Consider the following 20748-nt stretch of genomic DNA (forward strand, 5'->3'; position numbering starts at 1 on the left):
ACATGTGTGCACTCCTGCTGACACACAGACAAAGACCCAGGGCGACACACAAACACACACACATGGGGTTTTACCACATATATAGCCGGCACTGTGGGGATGTGAGATGAAGCAGATAAATGAAGATAATTAATTTCTTGGATTAAGAATGTCTCCATCTGAGCAAGCCTGAGGCAGGAGGGGAGTCGGGAGGAAAACAAGAGGAATAAGCGAGAGGAACGAAGACGAGCGCACGATGGAGGACGATGAGGAAGATGGTGTGGACGTTTACAGGCCTGCTGTTGGCTGCTGGCTCTTCCCAAGACTCCAAACATCCTCATTAACCAGCAGTCAGCCTACACACTTAACACGTGTGTGTGTTGGCATGTACACTTGTGTTCTTAAACTGTTGTGATTGTGTGTATGTGTGTGTGTGTGTGAGAGAGAGAGAGAGAGGAGAAGAAGAAGAGGAGGAGGAGAGAGAGAGAGAGAGCAGCGCGTCAGCCTACACACTAAACAAACCCATGAAAATTCATAAGGACCTGGCGACGCCTACTCACAAATACTAAAAATACTGGAATGAGTTGAGCCTAGTCAGAGGAGAGGAGAGGGGAGGAAGAAGAGCGAGAGAGAGAGAGATGAGATGAATAGAAAGAAATGAGAGAGCAGCAGCAGAGGAGGAGAGAGAGAGAGAGAGAGGTGTAACATGAACCAGAGAGCAGAGCAGAAAAGAGGAGAAATAATAGTTACTGCGTCCAACTTGGAACATCTATTCTCAGCCTCCGGTGGTCAGCTCTCTCTGTGTGTGTGTGTGTGTTTGTGCACTTGATATTACTTTTGTTGTGGGGACCTAAAGCTATTTTCGCAGCCACAATATGGGGATTTGTCTTCTTTATGGGGGCAAAAAAAAAACAACTGTCCTCTGAGACATGACTGTGTGCGTGTGCGTGTGCACGTGCGCGTGTGCCTGTGTGTGCGGTCCAAGTGTGATGTTGTGGGGACCTAAAGCTGTTTACATAGTCACATAATGGGGACAAATAGCAACTCTCCTGGAATTTTTATGTAAACCATTGTCCTCTGTGAGATGACTCTGTGTGTGTGTGTGTCCATGTTCATACTGATTTGATGGCTACTGACAGAATTTACTGTCAAAGTCATTCATCCAGCAGGGGGTGGGGTGGGGGGGGTGTTGGAGGGACGGGCGGGCAGTTTTGATTTTGCCTTCAGAGCTGATATATAGTCAAAGGAGACGTTTTATTCTGGGCGTGTGAATCAGGACGAAGCAGCGGCTCCTTTCACAGCTCTGATGGTCGACTTTCTGCCGGCTCTCCCTAACGCTGACAGATGACGTCTGATTGACGGCACAGCCTCGTGTACTTGTGGATAAGTTCAAGGTTTTCTGAGCAGCTGGTCGTGTATATGTGTCCAGCTATCGATCAAATACTGCTCCTCAAGGCACAAGGCGTCTAAGTACGAGACGATCGATACGTTCATACATGTCTGTTTAGGATAAAGCGACAGCCGGCAGCTGTTTAGCTGAGGTTGGCACAAAAACAGGAGGAAACAAAGGCAACACAATCTGTGATCCAGCTCCTGTACAGCTCCTTAATTTACACATTGAAACTGCAATCTGTCAGAAGAAGTACTCAGACTCTTGTGTGCAGAATAAACTGTAATAAGTAATACATTTAAACTTGTAAAGTAGCAAAATGTACTTAAAGTAGCTAAAGTAAAGACATTATGCATAAAACCACATTTTAGAATACAGTACATTGTGTGTACTCTTATCTAACCCACCCGTTCCACACATACCCAACATCTTGTCACAGGGGGCCTATGGAACTGCCAGTCAGCTACCCGCAAGACGGACTTCATCTCTGGCTTTGCTACACAGCAATCGCTTGACTTCCTTGCGCTCACTGAGACTTGGATCACACCGGACAACACATCCAGCCCAGCTGCTCTCTCCTCTGCCTTCTCTTTCACCCACACACCCAGACCCACTGGTAGGGGTGGTGGTACAGGTTTACTCATCTCCCGCAAATGGAGTTTTTCTCTCTACCCGCTTCGGCTTTTTACCCCAACATCTTTTGAATTTCATGCTGTGACAGTTACTCATCCGGTACAATTAACTATTGTTGTTCTCTACCGTCCACCAGGTTCTTTGGGAGATTTCTTGGAGGAATTAGACGTCCTCCTGTCAAACTTCCCAGAAAATGGGCCTCCGCTTATCCTTCTGGGTGACTTCAACATCCAGACAGAGAAGTCATCTGACCTGTTACTTTTACTTTCTTCCTTTGCTCTCTCACTCAGTCCTTCCCCTCCTACTCACAAAGCCGGTAACCACCGTGACTATATTTTCACCAGAAACTGTTCAACATCTAACCTCACTGTAACCCCACTTCATGTCTCCGACCACTTCTTTATCTCTTACTCTCTCCCACTATCTCAAACTGACAACCCTACCACATCAACAGACTGTGTGCTTATCCGTCGCAACATTCGCTCCCTCTCTCCCTCCTCTCTGGCCTCCTCTGTTTTATCAGCCCTCCCTTCCACTGACTCCTTCTCACTCATGCATCCTAACTCTGCCACAGACATTCTCCTTTCTACTTTGTCCTCCTCTCCTGACTCTCTGTGTCCTCTTACGTCACGACAGGTCCGCAAGTCCTCCCCAGCTCCGTGGTTGTCTGACTCGGTGCGTGCCGACAGAGCCACTATGCGAGCATCAGAAAGGAAATCGTGGGAATCTAAACACCCGGACGACCTGCTCACTTATCAGTCTCTTCTCTCCTCTTTCTCTGACTCTATTTCCACAGCCAAAAGCTTTTTTTACCTAACTAGAATTCAATCCTCGTTTTCTAACCCCAAAAAACTCTTCTCCATCTTGTCCAATCTCCTTGACCCCCCCAGTCCCCCTCCTCCTTCCTCCCTTCTACCAAGCCACTTTGTCAACTTCTTTACAAAAAAGATAGATGACATACGCTCCTCATTTTCTAATCCTCCTTCTATAACTACACTTCCATCAACTTCATCTTCATCCCCTTTGCTTTCTTCTTTCACCCACCTGTCTCCCAATCAAGTTCTTACCTTGGTAACCTCCGCCCGCCCGACCACCTGCCCCCTTGACCCCATCCCCTCTCACATTCTCCAGTCTATCGCTCCTGACCTTCTTCCTTTTCTCACCCATCTTATCAACACTTCCCTGTCAACTGGCTGTTTCCCTAACTCTCTGAAGGAGGCAAGAGTAAATCCTCTCCTGAAGAAACCTACCCTCGACCCTTCTGAAGTAAATAACTACAGACCTGTCTCTCTTCTTCCCTTTGTTTCCAAAACTCTTGAGCGGGCTATCTTTAATCAACTCTCCTCCTATCTTCACCATAATAACCTTCTTGACCCTCACCAGTCTGGTTTCAAGGCAGGCCACTCAACTGAGACTGCCCTCCTTGCTGTCTCTGAGCAACTTCACACTGCTAAAGCAGCCTCTCTACCCTCTGTCATCATCCTTCTGGACCTCTCTGCTGCATTTGACACAGTGAACCACCAGATCCTTACTTCCTCCCTTCAGGACCTGGGTGTCTCAGAGTCTGCTCTCTCTCTGCTCTCATCCTACCTCAACGACCGCACTTACCGGGTAACTATGAGAGGATTTGTGTCCGAACCCTGTCCTCTCACTACTGGGGTCCCCCAAGGTTCCGTCCTGGGTCCCCTCCTCTTCTCTCTGTACACCAACTCTCTGGGCTCTGTCATTCACTCACATGGCTTTTCCTACCATAGCTATGCTGATGACACCCAACTAATCCTCTCTTTTCCCCAATCTGAAACACAGGTAGCAGCACGAATCTCTGCCTGTCTGACTGACATCTCTCAGTGGATGTCTGCACACCACCTGAAAATTAACCTTGACAAGACTGAACTACTTTTCCTTCCAGGGAAAGGCTCTCCCACCCACGACCTGACTATTAACTTTGACAACTCCGTGCTAACCCCCACTCAGACTGCTAGGAACCTGGGTGTGACACTCGACAGCCAACTCTCCCTTACTGCCAACATTACTGTAACAACACGTTCCTGTAGATTCATGCTGTACAACATCAGGAGAACACGTCCCCTTCTCACTCAGAAGGCGGTGCAGGTTCTGGTCCAGGCCCTGGTCATCTCCCATCTAGACTATTGTAACTCCCTCCTGGCAGGTCTACCTGCTAGTGCCATCCGACCTCTGCAGCTCATCCAGAATGCAGCAGCTCCACTGGTCTTTAACCTAAATTCACTCACACTACTCCGCTCCTCCGCTCCCTTCACTGGTTACCAGTGGCTGCCTGCATCCGTTTCAAAACATTAGTACTTGCGTACCATGCTGCGAACAGATCGGGTCCAGTCTACATCCAGGACATGGTCAAACGTTACACCCCAGCCCGTCACTCCGCTCTGCTTCGGCCAATCGGCTTGTTGCTCCCTCACTGCGAGCTAAACACTCATCAAAATCACGACTGTTTGCTGTCCTGGCTCCTAAATGGTGGAATGAGCTCCCCATTGACATCCGGACAGAAGGTCTACACATCTTCCGCCGCAAAATAAAAACACACCTCTTCCGACTATACCTTGAATAACATTTTTAAAACTAACAATTTAGTAGCACTTGAATGGCACTTACTTATAGCACTTTGTAGTTTTGCTCTTTTGAAGAAATTGTACTTTCTCTATTCTTGTTGTTCTGGGTTTGTACCCTCATGGTTGAATGCACTTATTGAAAGTCGCTTTGGATAAAAGCGTCAGCTAAATGAAATGTAATGTAATGTGTCTTTGTGAATTACTGATGCCATCAAGTGTTGTTACTGCTGCAGGGTAATAATGGTTAATCTTATAATAGATCAAATAATAATAATTGTATTTATTTATATTATACTTTGCTCAATCACTTAGCTTTGGTTAAATAACAGAGAATGTAAATACAAGTAAATAAATACATCTTAATACATCCTCGTTTATTTATTTAGTGTATTTAATTCATTATATTTTGTTTTATTAATCTGAATCTTCATATTGTCGAAGGCTGTCAAATAAATGTAGGGAAAAAATACTTGCCTCCGACCTGTTGTGTAGAAATACAAAGTAAGAGAAAAAGGAAACGCTCTGTTAAAGTAATAGTACGTTAGTATTGTACTAAAGTACTTGAGTAAATGTATTTTGTTACTTTTCACCACTGCTCTTTTTCTTGGGGTTTCGAAATTCTATATTTACTGATGATTAACACAACTTGACAGATCATCACCTCTTAATGTTCTCATGGTAAATGTGTTTGCAAACTGTTTATTCATCCAGTTGTGCAACATTAACACTGGTTTTAACTGGTGTCATGAATCCACGTCCAGTGTTCACTCTGCTCGGAGCCCTGCGGTGATTCTCAACCAACTCCTGAGGGAAGTATCCATCTCTTTATCTTGTAAACGCTCCGCTGTGATCAGCAGCCTCACTCTGTGCTGTTTGGTGCTGAGTGGGCAGCACAGTGAATTTATGCTGAAAACACTGTTAATGAGAACTGTGAAACCAAACAGAACGAGTTGTGGATCACGAAAAAACCAAAGCAAAGAGCTGCAAGATTCCAGATTGAGAAAAGGATGATTCTCTGTTCATCAGTAGGAGTCTGTCACAGTTTTCATGTAGATGGGATCTGAAAACAAGAGACAGAGCCTCAACCACACCTCTAACCCTTCATCCGTTCATCTTTCTGCCTTGTCACTCCCTTTGCTCATCCCTTCATCCTCCTTCCCTCCTTCATCCCCCTTCTCTCACCCCTTCATCCGTTCATCTTTCTACCTTGTCATTCCCTCTGCTCATCACTTCATCCTCCTTCTCTCATCACTTCATCCTCCTTCTCTCCTTCATCCTCCTTCTCTCACCCCTTCATCCCCCTTCCCTCATCCCTTCATCCCCCTTCCCTCATCCCTTCATCCTCCTTCTCTCACCCCTTCATCCCCCTTCCCTCATCCCTTCATCCCCCTTCCCTCATCCCTTCATCCCCCTACCCTCATCCCTTCAGTCTCCTTCCCTTATACCCTCATCCCTTCATCCTCCTTCCCTCATCCCTACCCTCATCACTTTATCCTCCTTCCCTCATCCCCTCACCCTTCTTCCCTCATCCCTACCCTCATCACTTCATCCTCCTTCCCTCATCCCCTCACCCTTCTTCCCTCATCCCTACCCTCATCCCTTCAGCCTCCTTCCCTTATACCCTCATCCCTTCATCCTCCTTCCCTCATCCCTACCCTCATCCATTTATCCTCCTTCCCTAATCCCTTCATCCTCCTTCCCTCATCACTACCCACATCCATCCTCCCTTCCCTCATCCCCTCATCCCCTCATCCATTCATCCTTCTCTCATCCCCCTCCCTCCATTCCCTCGTCTTATGCCTGAGAAAGAACCCTGACTCGCCCTCGGCCTGGTCAAACCTTTAAAACACATAAAAACACGTTCTTTACTTCTATCTTCAGAAATGACGAGGTTTTTAACTGGATAGTAGATTTCTAGATGCATTATGGGAAATGTAGAATTAAAAAACTTTTGGATGCCTGCACCAAACTGATCTTAAATGAGCTTATCTCAGACTCCACTGCTTTGGATTCAAACCACACTTTATTTAATCTGTGTTCTGAAAGTCCTTCAACTTTATGGGAAGCGCCGTATTAAATCAGTGGAGCACCAGTGTAATATCTATGCTAAATGGCCCCTTTCACAGCTCTGATGGTCGACTCTCCGCCGCCTTTAGTGAACGGTGACAGGTGATGTTTGATTGACAGCACAGTCTCTGTCAGTCAGCTCACATTTGAGCAACAAATGCAACATAGCTTCCCCGTTAGAAAGCTCTAAACCTCAAATATGCACACAGAGGAGAGATGTCATGCATGACTGATGACAACAAGTCCCTTCCTCCCCTCCTCTCTCTCTCTCTCTCTCTCTCTCTCTCACCCTCTCTCTCTCTCTCACACTCACACAAATTGTTCTGCCAGGCTGTTGCTAATAGCTGTATGCTAATCAGGATACTTCCAGGTGCAGAAATAGGCGCAGAACATTTAGAGTAAATTTAGCTTTAATAACCTGGCTAATCACACTGTTAATGTTACATCCACTGTGACTCACACGTACACAGTGTGTAGCGTTGTTGTTATTCTAATAGAGGGGTTTCCGACTGACTGCCGCTCGCTGAGGGATGCCGGGAGGCAGGAACAAGGAGTTGGACAAACTCTGCCTGCGTGTGCATCTGCAGATACCTTCTCCACGAGGCTGTGCTGTATGTGAGAGCTGCAGCGCCACCGACTTCACACCGTTTTGTTGTGTTTGTTTTATTTTGTCTCGTCTATAAATGATGAAGTTCCAGGCGGGGGAGGGAGAGAGAGAGAGAGCGAGAGAGAGAGAGCGAGGCACTCAGCGCTCCCTGGGGGGAGAGTGCTGAGTGCCCGCTGGGCATCGTCCCTTCAGCGTCACCCATCTCCCCAACCAGGAGGCCTGCATGACACACAAATGAGGACAGATTGTGATTATGTGCGACTGAAACCAACGATTATATGTGAAACACGGTTCTAATATTCAGAGGCTTCAGTGTATTGTGTGTTTTTGTTGATAACATTGAGTCTGTCATCCAAAAACAAAGCAACATATTAGTCATTACTCATTGTAAATGGTGCCATTAATTTTAAATGATGTTGCTTTACTCATTACTTCCTGCAAACAGCCATTCGTCAACTCTGCCTGTAAAGAACCAGCGTTTTCATCTCTTCAAAGACTCCTGGTGACTGAATTGCCTTGTGAGTAATCGGCGTGACCGTCAAAATAAGAGATTGTTTGTTGTCCTTGTCGTCTGTTTGCAGAGTAAAGAAGAGAGTTGTGGGAATAATTTGCAGCAGAGAGAAGGTAAATCATCCTGCGAGAGAGAGAGAGAGAGAGAGGAGAGAGGATGAGGGCAAAAGATGTCCTTCAGTTCACTCTGTAATGATGAGTTTCCCATGAGTATATTTTACTTTTTAATATTGTGGATGATTTATTTTTCTTTGCAAAGGTAACTAAGTCCAATTCTCAGCAATTAGTGTGGAAGAAAAAGTTCCACATGTTGGGAGCTATGTCTCATTTCTCCTCTTGCTGACCTGGAGAGATGGATGCGACTGATTGACGGATTGAAGGATGTTTATCGTCATTTCAGTTTTTATATTATATTTACATTATTTATTATATTATATTTGGGGATAAGGACATTGTTTCCTTGGGCTTTGGGGTGAAAACTAGTATAATTTATAATGTAATGATTCAAAATCTAAATGAATATATACAAATAGTGAAAATGTATACTCAAGTTTGTTTGTTTCTGTGTTTCGTGGTACATTTCATAAAAAGTACACTATCTAACATTTGTAAACCCAACCAATGAACAAACAATATCGTGTTTGTTTAATTACACACAAAAAAAAAGCAAGAATAAGGTTTATATAAATAGCTTGGAAACAACACTGTCTAGCAGCTGCTTCCCCTTGTTTTTCAGTCTTTATTGTGGTTTCCAGTTTCCCCATCTAAAAGTAGTGAGACTGCTTTAATGCTGATAGACTTGAAATTGAGTTAACAATTTAATAAAGCTGAGTAAACATCCACAAGAGCCACAAATGATCTAGTTGCCAAAGCCATCTGTGTAGTTGAGGTGAATCCTGCTGCTGTTAAACGCCACTGAATTACATTTTTAAAGCTTCACGTGGAAGGAAAAACCACGAGCCTCCTCCAGAAGAAATCCTTGTAGAAACTTCTTTTTTTTAAATGAAACCTACGCCTGGGCCTCATTTATGTTCCCCACTGGCTGCATGTGCTGGATATGGATTTACACTTTAATCCCTCCAACTGTGGCAACTAGAACAATATCTTATCCCTTTATCCTCAAATTCCTCTCCCACTGATTCCTTGTCTTTGTTGCAGCAAATACAGGAAAATAAGATCCACATGTTTTTTGTCTTTAAAGTAATTAGATTTCTTTTCATTTTCACTTTGCAGAAGGAAAAGCTGCGTCTCTGTCCGTGGTGCTGGAGCCAAGCCGCCGAGCAGGAGCTGTCCAAGGTACCTGAGGAGTTTCATGCTGACTGTATGTCTGCTGCCGGCGTGAAGCTCTCAGCTGGTGATAGATCTTTCTTATTTATTACTGAGACATTATTTGTGGCCGTCTGCTGGGACGTACAAGCTGTGGGAGCTGCTTTCCTCGCTGAGAATTAGACGATAATGTCATTTTTTAATCTGTTCTGTTCATGAGACTGATTTTGTATGTTTCCTGTTAGTCTCCTGTCTGTCGCTCAGACCCACAGACACATTTTTCTTGTGAATATGTGTGTAAAACTACTGACACGAGCAGGTTTACCTCTGGGAGCTTTCAGTAATATTTTAAACTTCGTGTCCTTGGTTTCAGACAGTGGCAGACAAAAACATGTTTTTCATTTTTTAGGCAGAGCTGCGGATGTTACTCTAAACTCTATTTGAAACCAAGACCACCTTCCACACAGCTGGTAAAACACTACACAGTGCATGCAACCCATGTAATGAATTAATGATTCGGCCCAATTTGTGCTTCTCGCGTATGAACATATTTTAGGTTTGTTTTTATTTTAGGTTACAGAGTTAACCGTGAATCTATCAAGGGCCCGAGGGGAAGTGAAGTGTCGAATTTGCTGAGATGTGGACATGACGTATGTTCAATATTAATAAACTTTGAATAAACAGGCAGCCAGCGCTCTGTAGCGGTGGTGGTTGGGATGTTGTTGATCACATAAACGAGTGAACGGCTCCTTGTGCAGTCGCTAAATTACTGCAGGTCATTTTAAGAGTTTCAGAACGAAAGCTGCAACCAGCATCACCACAGAGCAAACAAACAGGAATGTTTACAATGGGCACTTGATGATTCTCCCCCTGGCCTATGGTTTGTTGTATGTTCCTTATCTAGACATGCTCACATTTGTAGTTTATAAGTTAGAGCAGACAAACACATGTTTTAATTCATCTCTTACACTTTTCTTTTTCCATTTTTTGTTTTTGGAAAAGCTTAAAAAATCCCCTTCAACCACCCTTCAATCTCTTTAAAGGCCAAGTATCATTCTACAATCTCAAACTTGACGGTCCTTTCATACCTAGTTGGAGTTGCTAAGCCATGATTGGACAATAGCTGTTCGGGGGGGGAGGGGTTCGGCTTCTTGAAACAGCAGCTTCTCCCTGTGACTGCTGATGAAGAGGGGGACAGACTCAAGGTCACAGAGTAAGTGGTTTCCACGTAGGTAACGTCTTCTACTTCCTCAAACAATCCACTTTATAATTCAGCCTCACATTCATCTATTCACAGACCTTTGGCAGAGCCGTATGAAGGTGATGGCCCATCAGGAGAAACATGTGGACGGGGGAGGAGGCAGGGATTTGACCTTCCAACCCATTAATGGACGACCTGCACTACATTCCTGTCTGAGCCAAGAGCAAAGAATAACAGAGGTGGCGCCTCCTTCATATTTTCCATATTCAGTGGACGTTTTTCACAGCAGACATTTTGGTTTGTCGTGACAGGGAAAGTACAGAAGTGAGCGATAATATATTGGGCATGCCCCTTCCCTGTCATTACATGCTGGGCTGTTTGAGCTGAACCACTGTTTCCTGCTATCATAGTCATAATGTCTGCCATGAAAAAAATGTCTATCCAGGTTTGAAGTGCAGGTCAGCACCTCAGCCGAAGACCTGTGGACATTTGAATAATTCATTTACCTTCCCCAGCAGTGAAGAGTGGGTAAAATCCAAGCTCCTGTTGGGAACCTTTAATCAGGGGTTGGCTTGAAGCAGAAGGGGGGGCTGGTGACATGTGAGCTATACGACCACCCAGAGGAGCTGATTACGTTTGCCATTTGGTCTGACACCTGGCTCGGAGGGACACCTGTAACTGAGAGAATAATGAGGATCCCGGGCCCATTAGAGAGGCCGATGCAAATCACGGACCTCTTAGCAGACAGGAGAGGCTGTGGAATGACCGACTGCTCCTCCACTTCATCACATGTGATTGCGGCTCTTAAAGTCCCTTCGTTTAACCTGTGCTATTAGTGGACTTGGATTCTCTCCTGGCGGCTGCAGCCGAAGAGGAGCACGTTAACAAAGTGTTTGTCATCATCATGAAGAGACTATTGGAAAACATTGCCTCTCTAAATTGGATTAATTTCCACTGGGGAATTATACTGATTAACTAAAGTACACTTCCATTGGTTCCTCTGTGGGCCCTGCTTTTAATGGCAAAACAGACGAGATGCAACAGGGCACGCTTCAGCAGAAGTCAAGCACCTGTAGCCGCGGCAGCACTTACTCAGACATCACTATCTGGGATAATATACAAACAAACAAACAACTGCACCAACCAACCAATCCATCACAACAACCACACAAACAAACACACCACACAACCAATCATATTTTCACTTATTAGTTCAAATCCATCAACATCACACCATTCTTCATCAACAAAGGGGTAAAACAAAACTTGCTCTTCCTCCGGTTTTAACACAAACTAATCTACTGCTCTGAGTCGGACATGACAAAGATGAGGGATCATGTTTTTCTTCTCTTGTTTTTCCTCCACTGGAAATAAACTTCCCCCTGGTTTAAGACTGATTCTGATACCTGGAAGCAGGAGTTGTTGGCAGCCTCCCAGAACTGGTGGACACCATCTTACATTTTCAACATTATGCCGTCATATCACTCCACTCCGGGTCCAGAAATGTGACAGCGGATGTGGGCTTCCATTAGATTAACACAGTGGAAGATCTGCTTCGCTGGAACTTATCCTACTTCAGGACTGTATTTATCATACCTGTCAGAGGGTGAATCATCTCAGAGGTCAGGGCTACACACTGGCCTGCAACACACTCACAAGTGGACCAGCAACTGTTTGTGCCTTTACCGTGAAGCAGCTGCTGGTAATGGAGACAGTCGTCTTGAGAGGTGACACATGAAGGGAGTCGACGATCCCTCCAGCAGCAGCGCAGCAATAGAAGCTCCTCCAGGTCTTCTCTGGGCTTGGATGCTCATGGTCCTGTCTTCATCTGGATCATATAACTAATTCAACACTTCATAAATGGTGCAAAACACAAATATACAGTTGAGGCTGATGCGACCACCATTAGTTTAAAGGGTATTTGTTTTGGACAAATTGTAAACATTTACCAAGTGGTGGAGAAAATGAAGTAACACCAAGATCATAAAGATTCATCCTCTGGGAACCATGAAGTTAAATTACCTACGAATCCATTCAAAGTTGTTGAGATATTTTTAGTCTGGTGATCTAACAGATTAACGTTGTCATCCATAGCCATGATGCTAGCATGGCTGATGGAAAATCATTTATTTTAATATTTTAAAAACCAAAGAATATGATGTTTAATTGTCTTTTGCTGTAAAGCACCTGTGAACTGCATTTTGTGCATGAAAGGTGCTAAATACTGTAAATACAGTTTATCATTATCCAGCGATTATCACTATTATTTATAATTCTCAAATGCTTACACTTGCTAAGCATAAATTAAGACATTTGACAACTCATCGTTTTCTGAGACCTTTTGACTGCACAACAACTTTCTAACTCAGCACAGACGAATAAGCGTTGACGGCACAGAACCTTAAAGGAGCAACTGACAGTGCAAAACAACACGACAGCCACACAGTCCAGTGACCTCACAAGCTTTGGTGAATGTGTCCTCACAGTGTCCGCTGCAAGTCAGTCAAGAAATAACTGATGGGGCAAACACGAACCAAAGGGAAGGTTTGATTGACTGGCCGACAAATCTGCTGTAAGAGGTAAGTACTCTGAACATTGTAGTTTGCTAATGAGGTGTGTTTAAGGCCAAGTCAAGGTCTTTAACTGTCTACTCTGTTTAATTCCCCCTTATCACTGGATTCAGGATTCTCTGTGGATTCATTAGGGAGCTTTGTCACCTCCCTGCTCTTGCACTTGTCAGTCCCTCAGTACGTGCACCCCCGACAAGCAGAACTGTCACTCAGGATGAAATCAGGGCACAAATTTGCTGCGTAACCAACAATATCCTCTGACGAAAAAAAAACAGCCTCCAGCCGGTACGGAACCTAAAAGAACCTTAAAGATGATCCGTCCCCTGAATAGAACAATTATCAAATCAAACACATTTGTTTTCCTCTGGTTTACAGTCGGCACATTTCCGCTGTCTCTTTAAATCTGTGTTGTCACTCACTCTCATGCAATTTCTGCCTCTTATCCTCTCCCACGCTCTTTTCAGCCTAACAATACCCACAACGCACTGCCCCACAAAGGCTCCCTGCCCATGGCGATGGGCAGAGCCAGCTGAACTCTGGAGGCCTCGTGTGTGTGTGTGTGTGTGTGTGTGTGTGTGTGTGTGTGTGTGTGTGTGTGTGTGTGTGTGTGTGTGTGTGTGTGTGTGTGTGTGTGTGTGTGTGTGCGTGTGTCAGAGAGAGTGAGAGGATGCAACGCCATCTTCTGCTGGTATATTGCTCTTATCAACCCTGTTCATCTGCACACACACAGACACACACACACACATGCCCACACACTCTCAGACCTACGACACACACATGCAGACAGCCATGCATGAAAGATAGTTTGCATTAAATACTTGATGAGGTGTGTGAGGCTGTCAGGCGTCGTTCTGCCGCTCAGTGAGAATAGTTGTCGCATCCAATGAACAATTTTGTCTCGTGTAAGGTCTCCTGAGCCCCAATGTGGAGATTCAGCCCCGAGAAACAAATTCCCAACAACCTGCTTATATGCAATACAGTAGCGTACGTACACACATACCAATCCACCACCGTGTGCGACAAACAACATTCAGAAGATTACAGAATGTTCTGTTGGGAGCGAACACACGGCTCACAGCACAACCTCGCAACACTCAGATTATCCATTTTGTTTTTCCTAAAGTAGATCAGGTTTGAAAAAGAATGATCTCATTCTCTTTCTCTCTCCCTCTCTCCCTCCCTCTCTCTCTCTCTCTCTCTCTCTGACAGTATCTGTTAAGATCTGCCCGTCTGAATCTGCTTTCAGACATGCACTGAACTCCGTACACTCTCCTGGAATGATCTGGAGGGGCTGGATGAGAGAGAACGCAAAACGTCCAGAGTTTTTCTCACTAGGCAAAACTCCTGAGAATGTCCGAATTCACCACGAGCTAATGGGCGTGTTGATAACGTTTCTACCACGTGACCGAGGAAAAACTGGTAAATAGAAATCTCAGGAGGAAAAAAGAAGCCACACACGTAGAAGACGCTAACAAAGATGACAAGAAAGACAGAACGATTTAAGAGTTTGGGGAGATAAGGGCTGACACTGGTGTCGGTGTGCCTCCTGCTGCTCCACCCAGACGCCACCACTCACCTGAATGTTCTGGACATTCTCCTGCTGCGTCATATGTGAAAGGCAAAGGTCACGTCTGAAAGCGGCTTGAGTAACTCTTCGCCCGGGCTCGTATTTATTTTCTCCTGTTTTGTTTTGAAATGACCTTGTTGTGTTACTTCCTGTCTGTGTGATTGCTGGTCACGCCCTTGTTAGTGTCGCTGTGTCCTCACCACAGTATTAAAGTCTCTGTATTCCCCTTCAGTCAGTTTGTCTGTGTCGGTTCCCTCGTGTTTCCCGGTGGATTTGTTACCTGTGTTTGGATTATCTGTTGTGTTCCTGATTGTGGTTTTTGCTTTTGTGTCGTTCCCCTGTCGCCCGTGTTCCTGGAATCATTCCTGGCCATTTTGTTCCATCCAACTGTCTGGAAGCCTGTGTCAAAAATTACTTCACTCATCCACCATGCCTCCATGTCAACCTGCATTTGGCTCCTTCCCTGTGTTCCTGGCTTTGTCCTTTACAGTATCACACTGCACTGAGTATATGAGTATAGTACACATATGAAATTACAGCACATGAAGTTTACTATGAAGAATGAACTCCTATATTCATCTAAGGGACATATTCTAAATCTTGATCTTGTGTACACATATGTCTTAAGATAGATAGATAGATAGATAGATAGATAGATAGATAGATAGATAGATAGATAGACAGATAGATAGATAGATAGATAGATAGATAGATAGATAGATAGATAGATAGATAGATAGATGATTCAGGTTATGCTCAGAAATGAATTCAAACAATATATTTCATGACTATGTTTGTACCTGATCCGAGTGGCCTCACTTAAAGGTGATATACAGAGAGGTGCGATGCAATATGATTTAAAGCAACACCATGTAACTCTAACTGAGCAGCAGCGCCCTCTGCAGCCACACATGGGGATTCATTCTGTCAAGGGCCATTTTAAAACGATAAAGTGGTTTTCACGTGAAGAAAAAATAATTGAGTGGAGCTCTGACTGTGTCGTCTCACTGACTGAACGTTAACACAACTGATCGGTGGATGTTACCCATGATCCCCGGCTTCCTGAACCAGAGGAGCTGCTGTAACAAATCCACCAAACTCTGTTTAGAATTCTTCATATTTTAAAAGGTGTTTTTTTAATGACTTCTGAGTCTTTTTAACTGATCTATAGTTCAGCTTTAGTCTTCAACTCGCTGGACCTGATTCTGACTGTAGAAGCTGCGACTGTCAGGTCCACACTTCTCCCAGGAGATCGAACCCACTCACCAAAGAACAGACTTCCAGGGTGAAGAGTAGGAAAGGAAACATTCTCCATATTCCAAGTTAGAGAAGCATCCAACTCCAACTTGCAGCTGCTATACTGAGGTAAAATGTTGCTTTAAAGATGAAGATGATGCTGCAGAATTTCCGACAGCCTCTCCTGGAACACATTTATTCTTGAAGACAACAGTTGTGCAACAAATGAAAAAGAGCTAAAGCGAGAAGTGTAATGCCTGGCTCCTTCACCTCTGCACAGCAGGAAGTGGTTGTGAACATCGGATTGTCAGTTTCAGAAAGTCACACACAATCACCCGCAAACCGTTGCTGGAAAGCTGTGGGGTTGAGTGAAAAGTCAGTTTTATTTATATACCACCAAGTTATCTCAGGGCAATTTTTTCACACAGAGCAGATTTAGACCAGACTCTTTACGATATTATTTACAGAGACACAAGATTTCCCCCATGAGCGAGCACTTAGAGACACTGGCAAAGGAAAACTCCCTTTTAACAGGAAGAAACCTTGAGCAGAACGTGGCTCTGGGTGGGCACCATCTGTCTCGGCTGGTTGGGTGGAGAGAGAGAAAGAGCGACGGGTGAAAGAGCGAGAGCAGGAAGAAAGAGAACATAACACAATGCAAGTTCCACATAGAGTTATATAGTGATAATAAATTAAATAAAAAGTGAAAGAGGACGACTAATGATAATGATTGGAGCAGTGGGTGTTGAGAAGGATCACGGAGGTTTCTTGCAATCACAGGATCTCCAGAGGAGAAAGCAACAGGAGGAGAGAGACGAGAAAACACAGAACTATGGGAGAGAGAAGATGCTGAGTTAGTAACAAGCATCAATGAGATGAACATATACAGATGGGAGAGGAGAGGATCTCAGTGCATCGTGGGAAGCCGCTTGTGTCCTATAGCAGCATAACTGAGGAAAAGTTCAAGGAAAAACTTAGCCAGCTCATACATGAGCTGCATTTGAAGACTGAAGCAGCTTCAGACACTGGACTCTGCAGTTCCTCTGTATTTTCTCTGGAGGAGGTGTATGTGTGAACGCAAATGTCCGAGGCTCAGCAGCTCCTGCAGACTTTATCCGCCTGGCCCCCCTGAAATAAAGTCTTGACTAGAAACAAGGTCATTTACACCATGTTTGTAGCCTCAAATTCAACTGGAAGTTTCTAAGCTAGCGGACGTAGCACCACGATGGTGCGTCCGAGGGTCCGTGAAAGCTCCTCATAGGAAGATATGAGTTGATTTTCAGGCTTAAACATGTTGTAAATGACGCCTTTTCGAGTGGAATATGAATGTCGGGGCTTCTGGACACTTAGATGACACCACAGCAGCAGTATGGAGACATTTTTTCTGTTGTTTTATTACATCTGAAGTATCGGTCACCATTTACTTCAATTGTATTGGATTTGGCTGCAACAACGTTTATCCCTTAAACTCCAGAAGTGTTTTGTTGATTCAAACACTGAACTATCCCTTTAAGATATGTGTGTGGGGGGTGTGTGATTGTGTGACTCTGTGTTTTAACTGAGACGTGTATGACCACATGAATTTCCCCTTTGCGTGATAATAAAGTTTACCTTGACCTTCACACACACACACACACACACTCACACACACACTGGAGGTCTGGCTGCACCCTCAGGCCAGATTAGTCTGAGTGACTCAGACTATCTCAGATCTCCTGCTGTGTAACTTAACACTACCTCTGTACCCTCTCTGCTCACACCCTTAAAGACACAAGCACAAGGGCATGTTTACGTGCATGAAGGTCACTGAGTTAAATAATACACTGTGGAGAATTCTGGAGGAAAAAGATAAAGCAAGTGTGAGAACGAGAAGAGAGGACGGGAATATTAAAGTGAGGAGAGAAAACCAGAGAGAGGGGCACAGAGAGATGTAAGATAGCAGGGTAAGAAAAAAGCAGGGGATCCTTCTCTTTCCTAAATCCTCCTGCTGAGATGCTGCTCCGCTGATCAAATGGTGAGAGAAAGGAGGTGAGGGGGCGCATGTGGGAGGAGGAGAGAGATGAAGAGAGAAAGGGAAAGAGAAGCTGCTCAACAGAGAGAATGAAAAGAAGGTAGAGGAACAGTGAGCGCCGGCAGCCGTCACATTAGAACCGTAAGAGGAGTGATGGCACGGACAAAGATTTGACTTCTACAAGATATCGGGACCCTCTCGGCTCTGTGAGCTGTCCACGTCTCTTTCTCCCTCTCTGTCAGGTTTTATTTCATCACAGAGGAGTCAGCCACACACCTGTAACACTGACATCAGCCCACTGGCACTCGGCTGATGTCAGTGACGTCCGCCATCTTAGGGATCTATCGCACGGAGGCAGAGAGGGAGACACTGTTTAGGGGTGTCCTGCTGAAAGGGTGCTCACAGTGTGTGTGTGTGTGTGTGTGTGTGTGTGTGTGTGTGTGTGTGTGTGTGTGTGTGTGTGTGTGTGTGTGTGTGTGAGACATTGGGTCTGTCCTGGACTTTTGATTATCCTTGTGGTCATTTCTTTGAAACTCTATAGTTTGGATTAGGGTTTTTAATTCTTTAATTGTTGCACTGTGAAGTTAGATTGTGGATCCCTAAGCCCGTCAGGAACTTACCCCAGCGTGACACAATCTCAGTGCAGCTTAAATTCACTGCATCCGGCTCAGGTTTGGTTCGTTCACAACAAATGAAGAGCTCGGACGAGTTTGGTTAGAGAAATTAGGTCCTTGTCTATTTAAAGTTTGATGTCGGTACATTGGACTTGATATTTCCCTCTGTGTTTAGACTTGACCCCAAATTCAGGCTTTAACCTAAACTGACAGTCAGAACACACACACACACACACAAGCAGGTTTGCACGGTTACTTGTGAACTCTTGAATTAAATTTTGCAGACTGTGAAACTATTTGAAACCTCCTTTAAGAGGTTAACAGTATTTGCTGCCTTTATTTGACTCCATCAATACCTCATTAATAGAAATGGGACGAATGCCCTTGAAATTCAGACGACACAAACATGGACTGAGATACTTGAGAAACATTTCAAACAAACTCTCTGCTCCATCAACATGGGCAATAGGCTAAAATTTAAGGCAGAGGAAATTGGTATTGTTAATATTAATGTGTGCCCTCCAGTCTGTTGCTCGGTTGTTTTATTATGTCTGTGAGGAGATTTTTTCCATCTTTAGGTCCATAGATTCTTTCTTAAAGTCTCATTTCTTTCATCAGCTGATGTTTCTGCGTTGCTATCCATCGCTTGCTCTTTGTAAATCAAGAGTAATTCCTCCCAGACGAAGTAGATACCGAGTCGGTGACATGGCAGAGACTGTGTTATCTTTTGTGTGAAATGTCCGGGGCTGAAAACTACACAGAAGATTGTTTCTGTCGACCTCAAGATCAAGTGCACGCTGAGCGCCTCACAAACACTCCACTGGACGCTACCTGGCACTTCAGCTGTGAGATCCCCTGGAGTGAAATGCCATCAGAGAATATTAGGGAGGTTCAAAAAACAAAGAGCAACCAGAAGGACAAGAAAGACATGAAGTGATTCACTTGATGCTGGTGGGAATCTTATCTGCCCGACACCAGGGAAGTGTCACCTTCGTGAAACAGTTTCACCTCTTCCTCTGTTGTTCACAGGTGTTATTGAAGTTGGAGGTAGTAGTTATGACTCTTATCCAGCACTGCCGAGCAGAGTTGACAACCTGGTTGGGGGGGGGGGGGGGGAATCTCCCCTTACCTACAAATAACAGGAATCAAGTCTAAGTGAGACAGAAGACCTATTTTTTAAGATGATGAGACTGGACGCATATTGGTGTTTTAGTTGGCAACCAAAGAGGCAAAGGGAAGAAGAGCAGAATAGAGGAACATCCTAGCCGGCCGGGAAATCACCAGAGTGAAACGTCTAGATTTGGATCGTCCCAGATCTGTTTTGCTGTGTTTGAATTCAATTAACTTCTTTCCTTTGAAGTGATGTGCTTTTATCTTTTTGTCACCCTTGGTTGGAATGAGGGCTCGTTCATTATGGGACCGCATCTGATCAATACAACTGTGGGATGTCGGTTTAGGGTTAAAACACGTGTCTCGTGATGAGAGGTCACTTTTTTTTTGTGCGCTAACCACAAATATTAAAACCCTGTTCCTGGTAGATCCTTGAATTTACTTGTAAAATATCTCAGAGCTCATTCAACTGATAAACTTGTTGTATGTATCAAACCATTTGATTTAATTTAGCTCTTTGACCAATTATAATAGATATTTGAAAACAATTGAGGTTTATGAGTTTCATGATAGGAGCTGGATTCATACTCATACAGAGTAAAATCTCTGTCTACAACACTGTTGTCTGTGTTGTAGAATATATTTTAAATTATGTTTCGGGCAAATAGTGAAAATAGGAAAACGTCATTTACCTGAAGTAAATAAATCCAGTGCAAGTGAGACAGAAGAGTCCATTATTTGAGACGATCCCGGTGAAGGTGGAGATGTGGAGAATTATGAGCTTAAAGGGATAGTTCACCCAGAAATGAAAATCCACTCATTATCTACTCACCACTGTGCCGATGGAGTGTTTGAGTTTCAGGGCTAAAAAGCGTTGCAGCCAAATCCAATACAATTGAATTAGTGGACTCAAACACTTCACCCCCCACCTCCATCGGCACAGTGGTGAGTAGATAACGAGTGGATTCTCCCTTTAACTTTGTGTGTAGTTGTGTGAAGTCAACACATTAGACTCCTTCATTCGCATTGACCCTCACAAGTGCGTATGTCATGCATTTATTCATACATTAATTCAATTAATTCATGCTGAGTCTTGCGCTTATTAATATATGAATTACTGATAAGTCACGTACACTTATAATTAAATGTTACATTACTTTATGGAGCATTTTCATCAGAACATAAAAGTCAAGAATCGGCTGTCTTTTTTTTCATTAATATAAAGGATAGCGGGGTCTTTCAGGTCAGAAATGTGAGCTATAAAGAGATCCTCAGCGTTGTGATGCTCACTTATGTATTCATAATTCATAACTCAAGCAGCAGAGCAGCAGAGCAGCAAAAAAAAAGCCTTTGTTTAACCATTAGAGACGAACCCCACTGAGTAATTAGAAGTAGACCT

At 44.2% G+C, this 20748-nt stretch overlaps 1 protein-coding gene across 2 annotated transcripts in view; it reads left to right on the forward strand.

Moving 5' to 3' along the window:
- grin2ab (glutamate receptor, ionotropic, N-methyl D-aspartate 2A, b) overlaps nt 1-18080 on the forward strand; it is a 120145-nt gene extending 102065 nt beyond the window's left edge. The window contains exon 21 of one of the 2 annotated variants that reach the window (XM_034596724.1): nt 18031-18080. The gene's annotated coding sequence lies outside the window, so the exon portion shown is untranslated. The remainder of the gene's footprint in view (nt 1-18030) is intronic. The other variant, XM_034596715.1, reaches the window with a different exon arrangement.
- Nucleotides 18081-20748: the final 2668 nt, after the last annotated feature.

Source organism: Hippoglossus hippoglossus, chromosome 1, assembly GCF_009819705.1.
Source record: "Hippoglossus hippoglossus isolate fHipHip1 chromosome 1, fHipHip1.pri, whole genome shotgun sequence".
Classification (NCBI taxonomy): domain Eukaryota; kingdom Metazoa; phylum Chordata; class Actinopteri; order Pleuronectiformes; family Pleuronectidae; genus Hippoglossus; species Hippoglossus hippoglossus.